Source organism: Gnatocerus cornutus, chromosome 5 (genome assembly GCF_029298725.1).
Source record: "Gnatocerus cornutus isolate USDA-ARS CGAHR chromosome 5, icGnaCorn1.1, whole genome shotgun sequence".
NCBI lineage: Eukaryota > Metazoa > Arthropoda > Insecta > Coleoptera > Tenebrionidae > Gnatocerus > Gnatocerus cornutus.
In genome coordinates this window covers 12,242,532-12,266,870 of record NC_142237.1, presented here as the reverse complement: position 1 = coordinate 12,266,870, position 24,339 = coordinate 12,242,532, and the positions used below count along the sequence as shown (strand labels likewise).

Sequence of the window (24,339 nt, the reverse complement as noted above, 5' to 3'; positions counted from 1 at the left end):
ACAAAACAAGAAAATTGCCGCTTAATGAACTGAAGTACAAGCCACTTTTCACCATAAATGCATTACTGTCACGTGACACCCATTGTCAACACAGACGTTTTTACAATAATTATATATAGAAGTTGATGGCCAATTATGTAGTAAGGCAACGAAGAGTGTAAACAAACAAATTAAAAAATTGCAAAGCACTGCAAAGTTAGTCTTTTTTTTTGAGTTGGGCCTCAAATGTCCCTTCAGCGGCCACTACGCAGTTCCGCAGGCACTAATGACTTGTTTACAATGAATTGAATCGTGACGTCACCATTTGACAAACACAAGATAACAGCGAATGAAAACAATGAAAATGACACAAAGCCAAAGAAAAAACCGAGATGCATCCGCGTTGCACAACAAGTCGAAAAGCGCAACTCACTGAAAAGTTTCCTTGTGGCCACAAAATCACAACTTTCGTTAAACTGTCACTGCACGCATTGAACAAATGGAAAATGAACACAAAAATGTCTACACTTTTCGCGAATGCATTTTTTTCAGATACGCGGAGCGATTAGATATGGTTTTCAGCAACGGATTTTGCACCACTGCGTACGTATTTTATGTGTGCTTTTGAATAAATAGTTGCTAAAACCGAGAAGTGCAACGTATGTTTGCATTTCGGAATAGACAAATATTTATCCAGGTTGCATGTGTAATGCGTCATTTTCGACATGCATGTAGTTATTGTGATGGGACTTTTGGTTTGATGGCGCCGACCAGGGGGTAAACATTCAGGGGAATTGACGGGATTTGATTCGTGGGTACGCCACTGGCCATATTTACGCATTCCAAGAAGTCAGAGCGGAACACTTTAAATTTGCATTTGATTTTTTAAGGAAAAATTTAACCTAGAAACGTCAATCATTGATTGACATTCAATGTTGCCAAACTTAATTTTTTATGGTCACGCAGTATGACTAAACTAGAATTTCTGTGGAATGCTAATTATAATTATATTTTACTTGTTAATGTAGAATACTTGAATATTTATGGCCTGTAGATATATTTACCTTAACTATTTATTCACCTTAATTGAATATTTATCGAATTATATGATAGTGTAGTCTATAAACTTACAGTTATAGTATGTAAGTCTAGAACTCAATTTTTGTTAATTAGCGATATTTCTAGACTAATAAGCAATTTTTGAATGAGTGATATTAAACAAAAACTGCAAATTCCGAATGAAAAATAAAAATCAACTATCCGAAACTCTGAACGGCCATAACTCAGTCATGTACCTAAAACCGAATTCTAAGCTAAAAAATTGCGAGAAAAGCAATTTCAAAAAAAGTTTCTATATATTTGCCTTAATTCCGGAGATATCGAGAAAAATCAATTCCGAACCTCCAAAATTTTGCCCCTCTGGCGACAACCCAAAAATGATGGTAGTTTCGGATTCAGCGCGATATTCTGCATAAAATGAGCATGGCTCAAATTTCCTTAACAAATAAGCGAGATATCGACCACCGAATTACGATTCGCAAAAATACTTTTCCTCTCGATTTAAAAATGAACATTTCAAACAACTTCTTCCGCGGACCCAAAGAAACACAACACGTGAAAAATAAATAAAAGATGCGAATGATTTCCACTCTCGCGCCCCTAATAAATTGAACACATTTCCCCGAAGCTCCCACTTTTATCACTTGTCCCTCACAAGAAAACCCATCGGTCCGGAAAAACAAGAAATTCACACTTGATCAACGAAAAATCGTACAAATTGAATTTTTCCAACATTCGTCCACTTCACACCATAAAATGAAATCAATTAATTTACTTATCCAAGGAAGTCAACAATGGCCGCTACAGCGAGAATAAATTGAAATTCATCAAAACAAACACAAACTGATAAGAGCAGTGCAAAAAAAAGCATCGCGATAAGAGTTTTTCGGGAATAAAATACAGCACGTGGCGCGAAGTGATAATGATAAGATAACAGCTTTTTTTTTTCAGTTGCGATTAGGTAATGAGTTGACGAGGTTGTAAGTGGGTTCTGTTGTTGTCGGGAAATTGGATATATTTTATGACTTGTATCCTGTATGCATCATAAACGTGCTAATATGTATTTAGATTTTCTAATGACGGGATCATTTGAATAACATGAATCAGAAAGAGTGAAGGTCGCCGCTTTCTAATGTGAGCAAAAACAATTTTATTTTGCATTCATTGTCTTGTTAACTGAATTAGGTGAGAAAAAGGACGATTTTGTCTTCCGAAACTTTAATCGGCCATAACTGAGTTATTTGTTGTCGTATGTGAATTTCGAGCTGGGATTTGGAATCTGCATGAAATTATGCGTAAAATGAGCTCTGATAGCGCAAGTTTGCTCTATAAACTAGCGAGATATCGACCGCAAAAATTTGACAGAGTTTTAGTCATGAGTGATGAGATTTGTTTTTGACACAATCAAATTTTCGACTTTTAAATCGGCATAACTTAAATATTTATTAACGAGTAGCAATAAAATTTGGGGAAGTTACTTGTTTTAGTTCCTTTATTGATTGTACAAAATTACAAAATGTTAGAGGCGACCAAACAATTTGTGGAATTTTTTATTTTTAGGTCTTTCTAAAATTTTTCAGTGTTTTATGTTAAAGGCCGTAATTCTAGTAATTTTAATGCTATAGCAATGAAATTTGGGAACATTACTTCTTTTATTTCCTTGATCAACTGTACAAAATTACAAAATTTTAGAGACGACCAAACAATTTTTGGAATTTTTATTTTTAGGTCTTATCAAAATTTTTCAAAATGTTTTAGGTTAACGGCCGGAATTTAAGAAATTTTTATTCTACAGCAATGAAATTTGGGGAAATAAATTACTTGTTTTAGTTCCTTTGTTTTATGACGTACCAAAATTTTGCAGTGTTTTATGATAAACGCCGTAATTTTAGTAATTTTAATGCTACAGTAATGAAATTTGGGGAAATTACTTGTTTTAGTTTCTTTATTGACTGTACAAAATTACAAAACTGTTCTGCGTCAAATGAGTTAAAATAATACAAGTTTGCTTCACGAGCGAAATATTAATAAAATCTGTTTATTTACAGAATTTAGTGACGGATTTTCTGTTTTCTTTGAATGCCTAAAAATCAAGAGTTTAAAGAATGAATTGAAACAAGTCTTAAAGAACTAAATCTACAAGATCTAAAAAATTGGAAGCATCTAAAAAGGAATTCAAAAATACGAAGTAAGTAGAACGAGAATTTTAGAAGAATTTACAAATCTGAAAAGCAAAATAAATCCAAAAATTCCATCAGTTCTTGCTAAATATCTCTTTACTGATAGCGCCAGCTCGAAACGGATCCGCAATTATTGGTTTTTCTCGTCTTCGCCGAATCAATCAAACGATTTCATCTTCTTAATCCTCGGAATTTCCACTGTTTTGAAAGCAACAAAACCGCTCTCGAACTTGATGCTCCCTCAGGAGCTTATTTTAGCCGACGCTATTATTATTATGTTTACAGAGTCACATCAAAAATACGCGGGAATCCAAATTAGGTTATTAATAGGTGGTTTACACCAATTTGTATTTTTAGCAGCTGGAAACGAAGCGCAATTTCGAGACAGGTGATACAAGTGCATGAATTGCACTTTTGCGAGGTTGTGCAAGAGATGATAAACGGAAATTGGGAAAAAATGCCGTGACGTCAATGTTGATTCTTGTTGCGATTGAACTTTTTTTAAGGACATGCTTCAAGGATCCTAAATGCAATTTGCCGCTTCTGTTTACGTTTGCCGAGTTTGATTTAGAATGTCGGAAGCGAGTAGAAAGTGAAACCAAAATTTATGGAACGTGTTCTTTGTGGTCAAAATAGATTGTCGCGCGCCAGCGGATTTTATTTGCGTGGAAAACTACTTATTTTGATTTATACGATTTCAGTTTTAGACCATTGAAACGTCGCGTCGAGTCAATTTTACTTTTTTTATATCACTGTCGCTTCTTGCTTTGTTAATCTAATGAATTATGCAGAGTCTATTGTTTGTGAAGACAATCGACACGGTGTCGTTAATATCAACGATTGACTTGTTTGTGCATTAAACGTAAAAAATTAGCGCAATTTTCGTGTTGAAAAATTCGACGTATTTTAACCTGTTTTTACCGCTAATAAAAAACGCAAAATAAACAGAAAGTGATCTTAAAATTGGCGCTTCGCATCTTGGCAAATTTAGGAAAATCGCTTTGGACAATACCAGGAAATTTCGTCCATTCTGAACACATCTTCAAGGTATTTTAGAGGAACGTAGAAATCCCTGGCAAACCCTGACGACGATAACTCAATTATTTGTTGTTCGTAAATTTTTAGCCCGGATTTAGAATCTGCGCGAAATTCTGCGTAAAATTTGCTCCAAAAATAAGCGAAATTAGTCATGATTTTTTTGAACCGTTTCTTTCGATCTATCGTAGTTTCCGAGATTATTGACCACAACGGATTTCGAACCTCCAAAATTTTGGCCCTCTGGTAACAACCCGAAAATTCAAACGACTCTAATTCAGTTATTTGTCGACTGACGTGAAAAATGATGGCAGTTTTAGATTCACCAGTACGAAATTCTGCGTAAAATGAGTCCATATAGCTATATATAATTTTCTTAACAAATAAACGAGATATCGACCGAAATAGATTTTCAGGGGCTGTTTTTAGGGTCATTTTCAAGAAGCTGCCTGGGGATGAAAACCGCGTTTATTACCTTTAAATTATATATCGATCGAAAGAGCAGCTCGAGATCTATCGACTGGCCACATCTCAGATCGATAGGACAAGTAGTTTACGAGGGGCAATCGAAAAACGAAAAATTGAAAATTTTTCATCGATTGAGTCGCAAAATTTTTTCGCAAAAAAAATTGACCATCGAATTTTTGACTTTTGAGAGCGGATTCCAAAGTAAAATGACCCGAGAAAAACGATGGTAAAAACAGTTTCCCAAAGTTCGTAGTTTCGGAGACATTGAGCTTTGAAAATTTTCTAACTCAAAATTCAATGTCCGAAATTTTGATCGCTCACAACTCAGTTATTTGTAGACCGATCTTAACGAGTCTTACCTTTTTGGATTCTACGTGAAATTCTGCGTAAAATGAGGACTAATATTTTAAGATTATTCCATAAATAAGCGAGATATCGACCGAGTCTAAACTAGAGACCGAAAGGGAGCTAACTCCTAAATTAAAACTTATTTACGAGTTCTTCTCTTATTATCCCAATTTTGGTGTATTTTCGTCCATTATCGCACCCCCCCCCTGTTTTTTTTTACATAGTTATGTCGTGATAAATTCGTATTTTCGCACTGATACATAACAATCAATTCCTATTAGTTTATTTGCACACTAATGAATATTTTTTCCATTTCCACTTACATAATTGTTTACAGCCATATTTCAAATACTTCTGATACAGTTTGTAGAAAATCTCCACTTCTAGAGCCCCAAAACATGTTTTTTTCCCGGGAACCGAATTCGCATTCCACCGCCGCAAACATTTACATAAATTTGCATGTTGTTTAATTATATCGACAGAGCCAAAGACCGAAATATTCCACGGCGATAAGACATTATTCGCAGGTTCTATTACCATTCCCAACAAACATGTTTTGTTGGTCGTTTTTCAATTGCGAAAACAGCTTTTCATCCAAAAACGGAAAGGCTTCTTTAAACTTTCAGTGATCCATCTATTTTGATTTCGGTTTTATTTTTTCACGGAAATAGACGCAGCTCGAGTGGGAAGATCGAATTGTAGGTAGCAGTTGTGACATTTTATATTTTGTTTCAGTGCCTGGATTAAAACGGTGTTTTTATTACATCAAGGAAATTAAATTGGATTTAATGAATTCTTGGTTTAAGGCGTGGTTTATTATATTTTATTGATGAATGCGGTAATTGAGTCCCTCTGGAAATGTTTTATGTCTAAATGTCGGGGAATTTTCCGCTATTTTTCTTTGCTTCGTGGAAATAACTAACGCGTTTTATCATTAAATTTAACACTAGTTAATAAGTTTTGAACAAAATTCGTACCGGAGCCATGAAAAATCTTTTCCAACATAGAATTTCCCCCTGATCCTGAATCCGAAGCCCGTTTTGACTACCAGGTCAAGACTCAGAGATATTGGTAAAATAAGTTTGTTTGAGTCCTCCGCATTCACTTTTGCCCAACACCGGAGAAGTCCGACCCTGGCCACAGTCCGCTTATTATTACAATTATTGTTATAACTTACAACAGAGTTGCGGGCATCCTTGTCTGGCTTCCTGCTGGGCCGTTATCTGCAACAGAAGTCGAGCATTACGTGACTGGCTTATGTAAACGCAGCTTTAATCGCCACATCCTTATAAAAGTCGGAAAATGATCAATAAATCATATTTAAGCGAATTTCGCGCCCAAGGACGCCGTGTGGTCGTTGATCCTTTTCGGCGGAAAAGGTTCAAAGACACGTGAAGAAATGCGGCTAATTAACGATTTAATTCCGCGAGACGCTTCGATTTGTACCGGCGTTTGTAAATTCCGGTAATAATTCAAAAATAATAAAGAGAATTTATGTTTGGCGCAGGAACTTTGCACGTGACCTCGGACGAACTTGAAAATCTATTAAAATTTTGAGTACCTATTTTACTGTAATTGTTGTTAGCACGTGTACAATTGAATGTATTCGCTCAGGTTGACACTTCTGGTTGGTTGGGAGTTTTGGAATATTTGGCTCAAATTATTTGGAATATTTGGCTCAAATTATTTGGAATATTAGCTGCTCAAATATTTTAGCGGGTTTATTTGGGTATGAATATTCAAAATATTCGAAATAAATAGTGTTAAAGCAGATATCTGCACGATCGTGTTATGTTTCAAGGATGGAGTTCAAGGTGAGTTAAGTTAGATGCAAGTGCCGAGTCAGGTTCATGCAGGTTTAAATGAAATATGCACATTCTGAAGCACTACAGATGGCTGTTTTTTTTTAATTGTTTTCGTGTTGGTAGATCTGTTTGAAACTGAAATGAAGAGTTTTGATTATAACTACAAATTTTTTTACACCATTTTTTTTGTATTAATCAAAGGCGGCACTAAATTTCGAATTTTAGTGTAGGCTCTCGAAAATTTTTCTTTCGTCTTAAAAATAAAAATTTCTAAAATTTGTGTCTTTCGCTCTAGAATTTTGCAATTTGGTGGAGTTAATACAGGACTCAAAAATAGTACTTTCTCCAAATTTCGTAGCTCTAGCACAAAAATTACCAAAATCACGAATTTTTGTAGAGGACCTTGCAAATTTTAGTTTAATTTTTAGTCTTAAAAAAAAATCTAAAATTTGTGCCCTTTGCTAGACAGTTTTGCAATTTGGTGGAGTTAATACACGACTCAAAAATAGTACTGTCTCCAAATTTCGAAGCTGTAGCACTAAAATTACCAAAATCAGTAATTTTGGTGGAGGAGTTCGCAAATTTTTGTTTCGTTTTCAAACGAAAATTTCTAAAATTTGTGTCTTTCGCTCTAGAAGTTTACAATTTGGTGGAGTTAATACACGACTCAAAAATAGTAATTTTTCCAAATTTCGTAGCTGTAGCACTAAAATTACCAAAATTAAAAATTTCAGTAGAGAATTTCGCAAATTTTTTTTTCGTCTTCAAAATAAAAATTTCTAAAATGTATGTCCACCGCTCTACAGTTTTGCAATTTAGTGGAGTTAGTACACGACTCAAACGTAGTAACTTCCTAAAATTTCAAAGCTGCGGCACTAAAAATACCCAAATTTCGGATTTTTCTGCTCAGGGAATCAGATTGGTAACTTTTGAGACGACAAAACGACTTACAAAACGCTTGCCATTCTCAAATTTGCAAAAAATCGTCTTTGTTTTCCTTCATTGGTCCTGGATACCTTATCAAAACAGAGATACCGCTATCTTTCATTCAAAGTGTAAATATTTTCGCCGTGAACACTACATATTTACACACATACAATTCAAAGAAACGCGATTATTCCACTCCGCCTATTCAAACTTCCCATGGGCGCCTTCCATCGCCTTTATCAATTCACGTATCAAGTTGTAATCTTGCAAGATCCCTGTCCATTATGTCATACCTTCAATTTGATCGATTGAACGGTAGCACCGTCTGACGTTAACATCGTAGATCGTTTATCTAATCACCTGGAGAAAATTTCGAAAATTCCGCCGGCGCACTTGTTCCTAATCCAATTTATTCTTCGGAGGAAGTTGTAAAGACGTGAGGAAATAAAGAGATTAGTACAATGGAAATGATAAATATGTAGTGTATTGTCGAAGACACAAACGGAAGTGGGCGATTTATCACGTGAAGCAATGACGTTTCTTTGTGGCGCTGTCCAAGCGGCAAACATCTTCAAGTACGTCAAAGAACACAAACATCTTGCGTACACACAGAATCTAATCATTCCGTCTGCTAGGTCAAGCTACTTCCATTCATTACCGTCACGATAACGTACAGTTAGTTCATTCACGCTTCGAAACCGACGAAGGAGGTCAACAAAATGCGTCGTAGCCGCGGCTTTCCGATGAATCGATTTGCGCCGATACGAAGACTTGGAGGAATTTTCTCGTTGCGTACGAAAGAATTCCTGAGGAATGAACTTTCGGTCTGTTTCTTCATCGCTAATCAAATAATAAATAAAGTGTGAAACTTCCTACGGACGAAAATGCACGGAAAAATTTCATTACGGAAATCTTGTTATCTTGAAACTTAAACTTGATTAAATTTAGTTCGTTCCGCTCCAGGAGCTGAAAAATGATGTTTGGAATGTGGACAATGAAATTACTTTAAAATACAATTAAGGGTAATTTTATTACGTGAATTGCGTGTGAAGGTGTAATTGAAGTTAATTAAATTGTTAGGGGTGGGTTCTGAAAAAACAGATAGTGGTGAAACTATACAAATTGGGATTACCTACATTTGAATGTTCCGTTAAATTATTGAGTGATGCAATTAAATTCATGCTTGAATTAATTTTAAGTGCATAGCGGAAAATCATTACATTTCCTACGGAATGCTCCAACGAAGAAGAAAAATGCAGTGTAGAATAACAAGCACTTTGAGAAAATTGGTTGGTGCTTTAAAGTTTAAATCTCCCAGTTCGTGGAAGAGCTGCTCAAAACGATTCTTGCTAAGATGACGAATTCGATTGAGTCGCAAAATTTTTTGCCCAGAAAATTGACCATCGAATTATCGACTTTTGAGGGCGAATTCCAAAGTAGAATGACCCGAGAAAAACGATGGTGAAAACCGTTTCTCAAAATCTTTCATAGTTTTCAAGATATTGAGCTTTGAAAAATTTCCAACTTAAAATTCAATATCCTTCATCAATAAACTTTGATCGCTCATAACTCAGTTATTTGAAGACCTATTTTTAGATTCTACGTGAAATTCTGCGTAAAATGAGCACTAATACTTTCATTTTGCTTCATAAATAAGCCAGATATCGACCGAATCTTAATTAGGAACCGAAAAGCAGCTAACTTCCAAGAAAAACAAGAGTAGTTTTGGATTCAGCGCAAAATTCTACGTAAAATGAGCTATAACTACGCAAATTTGCTCCAAAAATAAGCGAGATATTGACCGCAGAAATTTGACATCCCGCACATGAGCTCATTTCTTTTGCTACTGACTGTACAAATAATAGCGTGACTAAAATATTTCCATTGTAAAATCGACAGGTGCTCAAACTTTTAATTACAAAATTTTCACTCAATTTTGTTGGCTTAGAGAAGTTTATTTGACACGCGATAGATCATAGTCTATCAGCTCCACAAAAAAGTATGGAATTTATAAAATCGAAAGAAAAGTAATAATTGACAAGATATCCCTCGAACAAACATATTTTAATAAATGATCCAAATATTGACAATTTGCCACAAAAAATCAGATTTATTTATTTCCAGTTATCTGTTACTTGGAAATAATGAAATGATACCGCACTACGCAGTTTCAATCGATAAATCAAATACCACAGTCTCATGTTTCTTCGGGTCAAAAATTCCGAAAAATCTCCGTCACGCAATGAAATTATGTATTTAAAAGTGATTGCCGTAAAAGATCCACTTATCCTAATGAGAATTTTTGAACCCCAATTATGATAATTCTCGATGCAAACATCCGGCGAATCCAAGAACCAGCGGCGCCCTTGGAAATTCACTTTCACGCCCCGAAAAGAAAAACGGCGATAAAAAATATCAGTAAGGTGAACAACACGATAATTGCTTAATTGATTTATTAATTACCAATAATTCAAGGGAGTTCATTCAATGAGAGTAAAAATAACCATTCGGTCGATGGAAGAAATGCGATTTTTCGGTGTCGATCCACGAATTAGGAGTAATGTCAAGGTCCAGAATTTTCAATTTTACGACATGAATTATTCAGATCGTCGTAAAACTCAAATTTCCAGCTAGCCCTTTGTTGAAATTTTAATTGAGTTCATTCAAGGTTTCAGTGTTAATTAAGACAGTCTATGTGTTTATTGCGCGTTTTGAGATAATTAATTAAATTAGAGGTGATTTGTAGGCAAACTTGTAACATAACATTATGCACTAATCAACGACGAAACTCAACGTAAGCAAATAATTAGTAACTGATAATTTGTTTTTATTTTCTTGATAAAAAAAGTTCGACTTGCGACAATACATATAATGTCACGTGATTTATTTTATAGGTCGGTATGCGAGGAATTCTTGTTTTTATTAACGCTAATGGGAGAAAATTGTGTTAAAATTAAAGACGATACATTTTGTGCTGCTTATTAATTGTTGTTTCTAAAGTAACAACACTGTTATGTTAACACGGCTATTTATCTTATTCTAATTATTAATTAATAAGAAGAATCGGGTTTCAAACTAATCATTAAAATTCAACAGCTTCCTACCAATTCAGGGCTTTAAGAAGATGGAAATTTTATGATACCGAAACAAAGATGTGTTTCATTTTATTATAATGCCAAAATATTTGCATTTCCTCGGCTGCTTTCATTAAATTACCAATAATTTATTATTGACGGTTTTTAAATGGAAAATTTTATTTGAACTTCAAAGACCTGAAATGTCCATAAATTCAGTCGTATTTTTATCAATCGCAGTTTGCTTAATTCTGTGGTCTTTTGGGAAAATGTGTAGTCTCTGTATTCAGACAGATGAGAACTACACACTTCTTAAAATCGATGGTTTTAGGTTGAATTAAAAATTTTATTTGGAGTTCGCGGATCTGAAATCTCTAAAAATTTCAAAAATTTGTCTCTTTTGCTCTAGAATGTTGCAATTTGGTGGAGTTTATACAAGACTCAAAAATAGCGCTTTCTCCAAATTTCGTAGCTGTAGCACTAAAATTAGCAAAATTACGAATTTTAGTGGAGAGTCTCGCAAATTTTTGGTTCGCCTTAAAAATAAAATTTCTAAAACTTTTAGGAAAATATGTACTCTATGTGTTCAGGCAGATGAGAACTACATGAAGTTAGTCACATTTTCTAGAATCGGTGGTTTTAGGCCAAATTAAAAATTTTATTTGGAGTTCGGGGATCTGAAATCTCCACAAATTGAGCGGCGTCGTTAAAATATCGTATTTTTTTAATTCTGTGGATTTTTGAAAAAACGTACAATTTCTGAATTGAGACAGATGAGAGCTACATGAAATTAGCCGCAGTTCCTAAAAAACAATGTCATGTGGTATTGTGCATGGATTTTTTTTTTTGTATTTAGACAGATCATGAAATTAGCTGCACTTCTTAAAACCGACAACTTTGGCGAAAAGTAAAATTTTATAGATGAATGAGAGCTTTAAAACGTCAACAAATTTTCTAGAGAAGTAACGCAAAATTCTATGCTAAATTGACACTATTTATATAAATTTACAGTTGTCGCTCCATTTTTCGCTATTTTTCTCTCCGCCTCCGCAAATTCTTTCCAAAGATCACTTTTGATCAAATACTCAACGTGGGATCAAGGAGTCATGGTCCAAAACAACCGAAAGCCACCATTATGGAACCAAACTACAATTCAATTATTTTCCTCAGTGCAGCGTTACTAATAAGACAAGTGAAAAATTGTAAACCAATTAATTAACCTTTCAATATTACGCCTATACAGTTATTTTCTAAGCAGCGTAAAAAGCGTGAAACGAGAAAACCAGAAGGGGATTATTTAATTAAAACATTATTCAATCTAAGGATATTAATGTAACAGTGCTACCATAACATAGGAAGTTTATTACCACCATCATTTGTTATTCAGATAACTAGACTTATTTACAAACTCCAATTTCGAATTTTTCGCATTCAAGCGAAAGATTTTTATGAGACGTGACCTTCGTTTCATTATTTGCACATTAATTATATTTTAATCAGACACTCTTATTTCTCTTTTAATCCGACCCTGTGGGAATGCGTGCGGTAATGAAATTTTTTAAAAATTCTGGCGACTACCCAAAAATTCAAACGACCATTACTCAGTTATTTATAGACGTACGTTAAAAATTCGCCCGGATTTAGAATCATCGCGAAATTCTGCGTAAAATGAGCCCCAAAAATAAGCCAGAAATCGACTGAAGTAAATTTGCGTCACAAATAAACGAGAACCACCGTGGGAATGCGTGCGTTTTCTCTTCAACTTCAACACAATACCTCCAAACGCACCCCCAGGTCAAGTTCTCACAGGAAAAATAAATTTTTACCTGCACGCACTAAAAAAATCACCGGCCATTGTTACAATATCCCGTGAGATTCGATTCTTAAATTGGGCTCGGAATCGATCGTCCCTGGGGAAGAAGACGTTCACTTGTTGCTCTTTAATACGATGATTAATTGGTGAGTGATGTGAAGAGGCTAAAGGTTAAGAGATTTCGTGAAATGTTACATCGCATGGCGTCTAGGAGGCGTTGCAACGTTTGGTGGCAGCACTGATTGTATAGGGAGGCAGGGCTACCAACGTAACAATGATCTTTCGAAATCGTTTATGCAACATTGGTATTTCACCGTTCCGAAGATGTCATAAATCCCAACAAATTTAAATTAATTAATTAATGTCCAGAACTGTTATCTGTTAAATTCCTTCCTGATAACGACATCCATAGCGGCCACAAACAGGTTTCACGTCGATTAAGCGGACAATCACGAGTGAGATAAAGAATGACCTTTCTCAAGCGCGAAAGTTTCACGTTTTGGGCGAAGAAAGTGGCCACTTCCCAAAACATTGCGAAATCTGCACAGAGAATTGCCGAAATTTAAAATAGGCAGAGCTGTTGCGCAATTGGGCGGCACCAAAACAATTAAATGACAGAGAGTCAGGGGTACCAACAGTAGTAGGCTCACGCGGAGATGAACAATAGTCGATTACAATTTTTTGACAGAACAGGAGGGCTCGGTTCCACGTACGGCTATAAAATGATAATCACCTCCGAATCACAAATGGAATGGAAATAAAATTCGCAGTTACGTTTCGTTTTTTAATGAGAGATAACGGCAAGGCCAATTTTTGGCGGATTGGCATTTTAAAACGATAGCAGCCTGTGATGGTGTTATCAATTAAAAGTTGTGCATGGGCGGCTTGGTATTACTGTCAAACTGCGTTTTGTTTTTACTACGGGCGAGAAAATGAAATCTGGAAAGTGAAGGCTGCGGATTTAAAATTTAAAACTAAATTCGAAGACATTTTTAACTTGACCTGGCACCTCCAAAATTTAGAAATTGTCAAATTCTTCGCTCCTAAAAAACCCAGGAAACGTAACTTATGTAAATTTAGAAAGATCTAATCTAATTCAGGTAAACCGTTAGCTACTTATCGGCGTTTAATTATCGTTCTGATTCGGCAAAAAACCATCCAACGCCCTTGACATACCCATTTTTGGACTGCATGTCACAATTTGAGGACTATCTAATACTCGGGCTACCAACAACATAAACCAAATTCATCGACCTTGCCTGAAATTTTATGGAATCAAACCGATGGTAATGGCAAATTTATAGTTCCATTTACATAAGTGCGTCATTTGATTTTTTGAATGCCAGTGTTTATTATCATCTATCATTCTCTTCTTTGTAAGTGTATAATTTATGGCAACATGATTGTTTTCATGATTAAAAATAAATCGCGCTTGTTTAATTTTTACGACGGTAATGCGCAATATCGGTGGCGATTTATGTGTGCCAACTCAAAAATGAAAGGAAGAAAAAAATTAATTAACGAAACGGAGCAGTTTTAAAGTGTACAAAAAATAAAAAAAAAAACAAATTTGTATTAGAGCACTGAAAAAATTGTGTTCGTTATATCTAGTTGGTTGTGAGAACGTATGTCTTGATACCTGTCATCTCCTCCAACATCATGTCAATTATTTGACGTTTAAACGCCAAGTTCAGACACACGTTCACAAACCAAAAACCGTTTGGCGAAAACACTAAAATACAATTAATTGCTATAAATCAGTTCCACTAATGAGCTAATTTCTATGAGAGTTACCGGTCAGCCATTAAAATTCGATGGAAATCACTTAAGAGTGATCCTCGCCCTTGACTTCTTCGAATTTGTTCAATTTTGTTGTGTCTCCACGCTTATTTTTATCCTCCCGAATTGTTTATTTATAGCTAGTTTCGAACAGGTTTTAGCAACAAATAACGTTGAAGGTTCAACCAAGAAAATTTTCCTCGGATGGAAGGTACTGACTGCTATCTTAATCCGACATCAAATATCTAATTAGATTCTAAATGGATCGTAAAAGTACGGACTAACAAGAAGTTCGTTTTTAGTACCCCCAATAAATCTAATTAAACAAGTCTTGAAATTCTTACCCGTGAAACGTTCCTTCCAACCCCCCGAAAATCGGTAGTTCCAAAAAATGTTTCGTCTACTCTACATTTTTGTAATTTTGTACAGTTAATAAAGGAACTAAAAAGAAGTAATTTACCCAAATTTAATTCCTGTAGAATTAAAATTAGTAAAATTACGGCCGTTAAAGCAAAACACTGGAAAATTTTGGACCGTTCTAAAAATGAAAAATTCCAAAAATTGATTGGTCGGCTCTAAAATTTTGTATTTTTGTACAGTCAAAAAAAAAACTAAAACAAGTAATGTCCCCAAATTTCATTGTAGTAGTATTAAAATTACTAGAACTACGGCCTCTTACATAAAACATTTGGCGTATCCACAAAATAAAAAATTAAAAATTGTTTGGTCAGCTCTACAATTTTGTACAGTCAATAAACTAAACTAAAAGAAGTAATTTCCCCAAATTTCATTGCTACAGAATTAAAATTACAAAAATTACGACCGTTAACGTGAAACACTGAAAAATTTTGGTGCGACCTAAAAATGAAAAATTCCAAAAATTGTTTGGTCGGCTCTACAATTTTGTAATTTTGTACAGTCAATAAAGAAACTAAAGGTAACATTTTCCCCTAATTTCATTGCTGTAGAATTAAAATTACTGAAATTACGGCCTTTAACGGAGAACACTGAAAAATTTTAATACGACCTAAAAATAAAAAAATTCAAACATTGTTTCGTCGGCTCTATAACTTTATAATTTACAGTACAGTTAATAAAAGGAACTAAAATAAGTAGTGTCACCTCGATATCTCGCCTATTTTCAAAGCAAACTTAAATTATTGTGCTCATTTCACGCAGAATCCAAAACTGCGCGATATTCTCACCTATGTCAATAAATAACCGAACTAGAAGCGTTTAAATTTGCGAATACAAAATTTTTAACTCCGAAATGTATAAACCTCGGGCATAATTCACTTGTTACCTTAAACGATACGCGAATTCATTACTAATTATTTGACGTTTCTTTGTCGAATTTGCAAAAAACCGCTTAGATAGATAATTTAATTCCCCGCCCTGTAAGTCCTTTCCGAATGAAAACAATAAAAATATCAATCCCTCAGCACGTAATGAAATCGAAAGTCTGAAATAACATAATCAGCGAATTTCTACACAAAAACAACATTTTTATCGGCCACACCTGCCACTGACTCCAGGCAATCGGCAGATGTTTGTAACGAACCAAGGACACGGAATCCTTGGGATAATAAGTCAGGAAACTGGCGCAAAAAATTTCGTTTCGGTGTAATGGAAAAATAACATCGCAGAAGAAAATATTGGGAAAGATAACAACATTAGAAGATTTTATCGCTGTTATGAAATTCAATTTAGTCCACATGCACATTCTTGTTGGTCTAGATTTCACAGCAAATTAGAGTTTGTAAATAAACATTCGTTATAATAAAATTATGATTTTTAGTGGGTTGTTGCTTAAATTTCTTATCGGGAGTTTCTACGTCTTTATTTACATAGTTGGAGTAGGGGAGGGGGGGGCATAGCGGGGTAGCGGGGCATAGCGGGGCAACACCCCTGCTGCTTAAATCAAAAGCCATGTAAAGAATCGAATGGCAGATTTTGATTACTTATCAGTTGACACTTGAACTTGTTGAGTGACACCCATCGTATTAACAGCCGTTCATGTTTTATAAAACAAAGTGTAAAAATCAGTGCTTTTGTTAAAAAAATCCTGAAATTAGACAGCAAGTTATTTTCAGATTTAGTCATGTAAGTCTAGTGGCTAAATATTTTGTTTATTAGCAACGTTGTCAAATTTTGTAATTACAAGCACAAAATTGCTTATAAAACAGGTAAGATGGTGTTAGTCTGTGTTTTGCTACTGAAGTACCATTGGGGCATAGTGGGGTACACCAAAAAGAGAATAATGGGGTATTTTATTTTTAGCCAAAATGGTGCGTACTTATAAAAGGACCACAAATCAACATTCCTGGTCTATGGAAGCAATGAGAAAAGCTGTCCACAGTGTTGTGTCTGGAGAAATGGGCTACAAGAAAGCAGCAACTTTGCATGGCGTTCCACAAACCACATTAGAACGATATGTTGCTAAATATCGGGCTGATCCAAACGACAGTATATTTAAAAAGAAATTGGGTCATTTCAAAACCGTATTTTCATCCGAACAAGAGGAAGAACTAATTAAACATATAAAATTTATGGAAGCACGCTTTCATGGACTAACTTCTCATGATTTGCGAAAACTTGCTTTTGAACTAGCAAACAGAAATGGGATTACTCATAAATTTGATTTGCAGAGTGGTCTGGCTGGTAAAGATTGGTTGAAAGGATTTGTTAAAAGACATCCAGATATCAGTTATAGAAAACCGGAACCAACATCAGCAGCCAGAGCTATGGGTTTCAACAAAGTAGCTGTTGCCAAATTTTTTGAACTTTTAGGTCAAATTTACGACAAACACAAACTTACTGCACAGCGCATATTTAATGTTGATGAAACGGGCGTATCGACAGTCCCAAAAAGTCATTCTAAGATTCTGGCTTCCTGTGGTAAACGACAAGTTGGGACATTGACCTCTGCAGAAAGAGGAAAATTAATGACCACGATTGTCTGCTTTAGCGCAGTAGGAAACTATATGCCGCCTATGTTTATATTCCCCAGAAAACGTATGAGAGCAGAATTGCTTGATGGAGCACCAGATGGATCTTGGGGTGAATGTCACGAATCTGGCTGGATCCAAAGCCACTTATTCGTCCTCTGGCTAAAAAGATTTATTGAGTGGTCTCATTCTACCAAGGATGATCCAGTACTTTTGTTATTAGATGGTCATGCAACCCATGTGAAATCTTTAGAGGTCATAGATTTGGCGCGCCAACATGGTGTTATTTTATTGTGCTTTCCACCTCATTGCACACACCGACTCCAGCCATTAGATGTTGGTTTTATGAAGCCTATCAGCACTTATTATGCCAACGTAGTTAAGAATTGGCTGAGATGTCATCCAGGACGTGTGGTGACCCAATTTCAAGTCGCTGCTTTATTTGGAAAGGCTTTCGTAACTGCCGGAACAATGACTACTGCTATTAATGCATTTAGAGCCGCGGGTATTTGGCCTATAAATCCATACATATTTACTGATGCAGACTTTGCACCCGCCGATACTACAGATAATCCTGAACCTGCTCAGGCGCCTTTAGATGATGAGGCTAATTTGCAAAATGACACTACACCAACCAGACAAGAAATTCTAGAATGTGAGACTGGCGACAACACTTCGCCTAGACATTTAATCCTAGAAGCCTCTACTGGTTCCAATATTGTATCAGTTGTAGCCGATACATTCAGAGGTAGCAAGATACCTTCATCAACACATCAACAGAACAACAATAACCAATGTTCTCCACGACCTGGTTGTTCTTGGATGATTGATAGGCCTTCGTCTTTCCAAACCACTCCTGAACATATAATGCCACTACCTAAAGAGAGTAGAACAAAGAAAAGAATTACTAAGCGAAGAGGTAAAACGGCTATCATTACAGGGTCACCTTACAAAAATGAGCTTATGTCCCTAAAAAAGATCGTCGAATCAAAGCAAGAGAAAAAAAGAGCTTCTAAAGTCTTGAACTTGAAATCTGGAAAACAGAAAAAGAGAAAGATTACCAAGAAAAAAAACAGTCAAAATGCGGTGACCGAGGATGACGATGATGAAGATGCTGAATGTATGTACTGCAACTACAAGTGGTCAGAGTCAACAGAGGGGTGGATTCAATGTCGAAAATGTTATCGTTGGGCACACTGCTCTTGTGCAGGTGAAGATGACGAGGATGATGAAGCTACTCATTTATGTGTAAAATGCGTTATTGACTGAGGTTTCTTTGTGTTGAAATTTGAAAAAATATATATATTTGTGCCAAGAACTTTTAGTTCCTTTTTAATTTTAAGTTAATTACGAGCATAAGAAGGGAATTATATATTGAGAATAATACTTTATGTTGATTTAAGAAATTATTATTTTGATAATATAACTACTTTATTATGTTTTTCTGTTGGACTTTTATTGCCCCACATTGCCCCATGGGGTACCCCACTTTACCCCTATATACGGGGCAAAGCGGGGCAAAACTCATTTTTCAAAATTATGCTCACATGTCGTAAGTTTTTTATTGTATCCAAAAAAAATACATCAAAAAATATCCGCAATATATTAGTCTATGATATTTAGTAAAAAAATGTCGTTAATTCTTATTATTTTAGGATGCGTGACTAATTGATTGTTAAGTTCCCCACTATGCCCCCCTCTCCCCTAATTATAGACTTTGTGTGTATTAAAGGTCAAGAAGTTATTTCATTTTTATTATGAATGGGTGAGATTATCAGTTTTTTATTTTATGGTATTTATAGCGGCGATTTTTATGGTCGGGGCAAAAATTTTGTAAACAATTCTTTTTATCTAGAGGAGTCACGCTCTCTTTCGTGGTCACGCGTTTCGCCAATGCCAGCGTGTGAAGTTCGATAATAACTAACAATAACATCAACAAGAAACCAACGGGTCAAACTGGAGGATTAAAGCAGCATCTAAGAGAAGAGAAAAGTTCGGGCGCGGAAAATCCAATCCAAACAGATTTCCTTGAGATTCCTATTCAATTCCAACCAAATTGACCTCCACGATCTTGATTACACAAAAATCCGTCTTCAGCGTGTTTTTCGCCTTTTAGCATATCTCTCTAATTTCCACACGTCCTTGAATTCCCTCGTCAGAAGGAAGATATTCGATCCATTATTTAACAACACAATATTTTCGTGCGAGAGCCTCATTAGCACCTGCTTCAAACGCGAGACACGCACTTTTTCAACAATCTCGTAATAAGAGATGCTAATGCATCCATCAATATCGGCGACGACGAGAGCAGAATTTCCGATTTTCTGAAATGTATAAAGCTCGATATCTCGCTAATTTCACGCAGAATCCAACACTGAAAAAATTTGGTGCGTCCTGAAAACAAAAAGTTCTAAAAATTGTTTCGTCAGTTCTACAATTTTGTAATTTTGTACAGTCAATAAAGAAATAAAAAAAAAGGAATTTCCCCAAATTTCGTTGCTGTAGCATTGAAATCACTAAAATTACGGCCGTTAACGTCAAACACTGAAAAATTTTGATGCGTCCTAAAAATAAAAAATTCCAAAAATTGTTTGGTCGGCTCTACATTTTTGTACTTTTATACAGTTAGTAAAAGAACTAAAATAAAGCAATTCCCCAAATTGCATGGCTGTAAAATTAAAAAAAACTTAAATTACAGCCGTTAACGTAAACACTGAAAATTTTTAAACCGTCCTAAAAAAAAATTTCAAAAATTGTTTGGTCGGCTCTACAATTTTGTAATTTTGTACAGTCAATAAAAGAATTAAAAGAAGAATTTGCCCAAATTTCATTGCTATAGCCTCAAAATTACTAGAATTACGGCCCCTAACATAAAATATAGAAAAATTTTGGTTCGTCTTCAAAATAAAAAATTCAAAAAATTGTTTGATCGGCTCTACAATTTTGTACAGTCAATAAAGGAACTAAAAGAAGTAACTTCCCCAAATTTCATTGCTGTAGAATTAAAATTACTAAAAATACGGCCTTTAAAATAAAAGTGTGAAAAATTTTGGTGCGAGCTAAAAATTAATTTTCAAAAATCGCTATTATTTCCGTTATTTATACGTAAAAATATCGCTTAGTTTTAGATTGTGCATGAAATTCGGCGTAAAATGAGCAGCAATAGTTAAGGATTGCTTTAAAAATAAGCGAGATATCGAGATTTATACATGAACAATTTAGAATAAAAAAAGGAAAAAAAAATATAATCAATCATCTGAGAACATCGTAACTTGAAACTATCCGAAACTTTAAATTTGAAAAATCCAGAAAATTTTCTAACTCGAAAGCGCAAATGCGGCGCAAAACTTCCTCGTCCTGACATTCCTGCTTTCACCGAAAATAACCCTAGCGCCACTGCAGCCAATTTAAACAACAACAACGAAAAAAACCCAGCGTATTTTTAAAAGTCCGATTATTTTTATATCCCACTCGAAACAACGCTTCTAAATAAAACTCCACCAGAAAAAAAAACAAACGGATATTTTTACTTCCACTCACCGCCATTATTTCGGTACCATTGTCCCCAAAAATGAATCCCGACATGCCCCAAAATCATTTTTCCTTAAAACGAATTTTTTGCGCTACTTTCAATGGTAATTATCCCCCGTCACAAGCCCGCGATAAATTTGGATTCGGGTCAACTTTTTATTCGTAGCTCGAGCATTTGCACAATGGCTTTGATAAATTTTTATTAATTTTGCGTAATGTTAAAATGGCTGCGGGCTGTAGAAGTTGTTTGCTATTCTGGTCCGATTCCTCTGGGTGCTGGAATAAACCGGTATCGGAATGTTGAACTGACCTATGCGAATTGTTTGGATTTGTAATTTTCCGAGTGTGGTCAATTTGTCAGTGCCTCATTCTTACCAGAAATAAGTACGTAAAGGAGACAGTTACAACGCAATTATGGTTGGTAACATGCACGACTGAGCCAACAGAATAATAATGTTTTTATAACGACAACAAATGGAAATTATGTTTAAGGTAATGATGAGGTACTACTTTTTTGTTATGGTTTGTTGTCGTTTTATCTTGTCGTTGCTTTAATTGCCTGTTGTTTTCGTTTTTATACTCGCTCGTTATCGGGGACTATACATCAAAATCGAATTCATTATTACCTTTGTGCAGTTCATTTCGTTTCCGGTTTAATCAGTTAATTGCAGCTGATGGACTTCGATTTGTCGAATTCTTAACATTATTTACATCCACCAATAGTAAAAGAAGTTCCTAGAATTCATTCATAATGAGATAATAAGTGTTTTTATATGCAAGGATTGTTTGTGTTTATTTTTATTACTGTTTACGTGTGCTTGCTGTCCAAGGCAAACCGTCCTCAATGGTACTTGAATTTTCGGTTTCTACTGCCCCCGGGGGGGTTCAAGTCCGCGGGAAAAGGGCAAAAAATAAGAAAAAAGAATCGCAGACACTTATTTTATGTGTGATATTCATTTTAATGTTGTTTTATACATATAGTAAATTAGTTCCCCAAATTTCATTGTTGCAGCTATAAAATTACTAAAACTACGGCCGTTAATGTAAAACACTGAAAAATTTTAGACCGTCCTAAAAATTAAAAACTCCAAAAATTGTTTGATCAGCTCAACAATTTTGTAATTTTGTACAGTCAATAAAGGAACTAAAAGAAGTAGTTTCCTCAAATTTAATTGCTGTAGCATTAAAATTACTACAACTACGGCCAATAACGTAAAACACTGAAAAATTTTGGTGCGACCTAAAAATGAAAAATTCCAAAAAATGGTTGGTCGGTTCTACAATTTTGAGTGTTTGAGAACGAAATATCTCTTGGTCGATAGTTAGGCCCTAGAATTTGAACCACGTTGGTAGGCCTGTCTATCACCTCAAGTCAAAGCCACAGTAATACCAACATGCTAAAACTATCACTGGACCAGACGCAAATTTTGTTCAAAACTAACCTAAACACACTGCAATTGTTCACTTGTTATCATAGCACTCGCGTTTAAATCCCAATCAGTTTAATTATATGCAATTTGTTCGCAAGATAACGTAGTGCCGACTTTTTATCATTTTTTTCCAGTAATGCCAACTTTTTTTACAACAAATTATAAATAATTAACAATTACAACATTTATTAATAAACATAATTTTTAAATATGCTGAACACAAACAGCTGAATTTACCGGAACATGGATACAATTTCGAAAAAGGTTGGTAACCCTGCCTCTCTGGGTAATGACAGTTCTCAGTGCTGTCAACACGTAAAAATGCAAGGCTGACTAAATGCCTTTGTTCCATATAAGCGTTTGTTATATCTGTGAAAACAATTGCAGCAAGAACAAAGCAGAAGTTAGATAAGGAGAAATCTTCACAAATGTCAAAAAATGAAAGGAATTTTCTAAAAATGGAACTTTGGTGAAGGAATTCTGCAATTTCACTGTCATTTGAATAACATTAAAATTAATTAGCAGATTAGTGACGTAATTCAACATTTTAGCACACTATTTTGACACAGTGGTACATACATCTCAACTGTCAATTGACATTTCAAAACTGCCAACCTAGTAGCTCAACCGCATAAAAAGCACTAAAAACGCCGAAATCTTGCACCTTTCGCGTATCAAACAAACCTATAATTACCACCACATTTGCACGTCGTTAAACTAACTATAACTGTTGCACATATGACTCATTCCTCGCCGTGTGCGTTCTTTTTTGATGGATGACGCCGATGACACTTTTGACAGTTGTATAATATCCCATTTCCGGTGCAGGAAGTGCCCAAATGGAACGCTTTAAATACGTCCGAATTAACCCAAAAAAACGATTCCCGGTTCGATGGACGCACGATTCGTGTTTGTCTCGTTTCCGGTTTGACAGGTTGTTTATGTGATTATGTGCAACGTGAGAAAGTCGGAGGATGCTAAACTTCCTACATGTGAGAGATCACGTGCGCAAGGGCGGGAAACGACGGTAGAAATTTGAAAAAAGTTAGGTTATGATCAGGACGCACTGTCAAACTGTCAAAAACATGTCTGAAATTCCAGAGCCTACTTGAACTTTTAAATTAAACGTCAGTGGGTAAATGGCACATTTTAATAGTTTTCAGAGCAGAAGTAGAAATATTAGCAAGTCAAAGCGAGAGGCTTCAGTTTGACCTTGTAATTATACAATTTGAGATCAGTTTCTCAATAAACGTAAAAACACCTCTTGTGGATAATTTCTCACAGAATTAAGTTGGCAGCCTTGATTTTTTCCTTTCAACTTGAATCGAGGTGGCTGTGCACCCGAACGCCCTGATCAAAGGAGGCAAGGAAACGTGACACTAGCCGCCTTGATTTACCCAAATTTCACTAAGGAAAATCGTTACCTTCTTAAACAACAAATCCAAGACGGCTGTGAGTAACAACACAACACTTTTCACTGCTCAAACAGTCCACCGTGACCACTGCACTTAAAAATACATCCACAATAAACAAAACAAGTCACAAAACACGCAATTTCGCCAAAACTAGAAAGCAACACGTTTTTGTTTTGATTGAAACGCGTCTTTCCACGCCGACCACGATTTGTATAAACACACTGAAACGTGGCCTACTACTAAAGCCAAGAACAGAGTGAGCGGCGAATGCACTCGTTTGTTTTGGATTCCCAGCCAATGGGAGCGTGAGTTGCGTTGGCGCGCTTGGCGCACGTTGCACCGGTCCCAAGCCTACTTGGATTGCACGCACACGCACGAAACTGTAACTTCATAAATTATTGTAAGAATCTAGGCTGGCTGCGGATGAATCGATTTTGTTTTGTTTGGGTGCTCCGGATGTCGGCAGCGGCGCGAAGTTGGCGCTGGAATTGTGATTTTACGGTATTCGGCGCGGAGAGTCTTTTGTTTCGAGTTTCTTGTTAATTTGT

General features: G+C 35.5%; 1 protein-coding gene across 2 annotated transcripts in view; it reads right to left on the bottom strand.

The window, feature by feature from the left end:
• The window catches only part of LOC148174616 (uncharacterized), a 48,890-nt gene extending 24,847 nt beyond the window's left edge, over positions 1–24,043 (bottom strand). The window contains exons 1-2 of one of the 2 annotated variants that reach the window (XM_088037996.1): positions 23,801–24,043; positions 6,247–6,292 (exon numbers count right to left, since the gene is read on the bottom strand). The gene's annotated coding sequence lies outside the window, so the exon portion shown is untranslated. Of the gene's footprint in view, positions 1–412; positions 520–6,246; positions 6,293–23,800 lie in introns of those variants that run through there. The other variant, XM_088037997.1, reaches the window with a different exon arrangement.
• Positions 24,044–24,339: the final 296 nt, after the last annotated feature.